This window comes from Megalopta genalis, unplaced genomic scaffold (assembly GCF_051020955.1).
Source record: "Megalopta genalis isolate 19385.01 unplaced genomic scaffold, iyMegGena1_principal scaffold0068, whole genome shotgun sequence".
NCBI lineage: Eukaryota > Metazoa > Arthropoda > Insecta > Hymenoptera > Halictidae > Megalopta > Megalopta genalis.
The window spans coordinates 376,014-377,500 of NW_027476137.1; positions in this window are offsets into that span (position 1 = coordinate 376,014).

Genomic DNA, 1,487 nt, shown 5'->3' on the forward strand with positions numbered 1-1,487 from the left:
GCGTCGGACCGACTTAATTCGGATCGCCTCCTTCGCTGGTTGAACGAGCGACAGAACAGTAACCTTCGTAACTTCGCTGCTCTGTCCTTTTTCCTTCGGCGGGAAGATTTTTACCACATGCTGCGATTGTGGCCGTCTCCCCGCTTCCGGAGAAGCTCCTTTGCAGTCGACTTTGTTCACATGGGCGTAAGTCGACTGCGCGGCGTTGCAGGCCGTCTTCGGGAGAGTTCCCTTGGACGGCCCAGGTCGCATCGCACTCATTACGGCAGGACGCGCTTTTAGGTCCGCCCTGACCGCGGCGAGCTGCCCTTCGACGAAGCTATTCCGTTGAATAAGCTCCTGGACCAGCTCGTTGAGTGCCTCAACCTCGGCGAGTATCTTTGACCCGGACTCCTTATTGACTTTCGACTCAGGTCGAAAGCAAAAGGTCCGTATTTCGGACACTCGCCTAAAGGCTTCGTCTCTTACGAGATCGAGAGGCCGTACCTTCTGCCCGGAGAACGTCCCCTTCGGTCTCCTGGCCCGGTTTACTGCGGCCTTGCCGGTGGGTGCGCCCGGCTTGGCTCGCTTCGACTTTTTGGTGACGGTTTGCCAACCGTCACCAGTAGGGTCCTCGACACGCTCGGGTGCCGACTGCACCTTCACGAGTGACGTGTCTCCGACTCGTTCGATTACTTCCACGTTGGGCTCGGTTTTCACCGAGACCGCTCGCGTGGGAGTCACACATCTTTGCAAGATCACACGAGGATTGGCGATATTAATCACCTTCCCGGATCTTGTCTTTCTCACAGACGCGGGGGGACTGACAGCTGCATTTGCAGTTCCCGCGTCTGCGGCGACGGCTTCACTCCGAGTAGGAGCTGGACCCGTCGTCTTTGGACGCTTAGTTTTTTGTTCATTAATTTTGTTCAGACCCATAATGTGTCTTGGTCTTTCATCCAGTGCGCTCCCCGGCCACCACCGACCCGCACAATTTGGAACCCGCCAAAGGCTGAGTTAGGGCTACGCACCGAATATAGTCTGCTGGCTGGGTCGGTTTCCTTACCCAGCCCGCGTCCTCGCCCAGCAGAACCCACTTGCCCGAAGCGTGTGGTCGTTCCAAGCCGATTGACTGGACCAGGGCTGCTTTTCTCGTCCAGCCGCCCATCTAGCCGAAGCAGAGGCCAAAGGTACGTGTTGGGGACGTCTCACCCGCAGGAGAGGGCCCCCTCAGATCCCAGGATCCTCTTTTCCGACGACAAGGGTCGCCACGCACGGCAAACACGTGGGAGACAGCAGTCGGAGAGGCTGCCTCTTCCTCTCCACCACACTTCGTTCAGTTCGCTGCGTATTTAAGAACACGAGCTATCCAGCGGTACCTTTTTCGTGGAGGCTCAAGTGTGGCTAGGGCACGTTTGCCCCTTGCGGCCTGGGTTGCCCAGGGGATTGATTGCATCCCATGTATTCCTGAGCCCAGCGGAGTGTTGTCTAGTGGCGTGTTCCGCCCA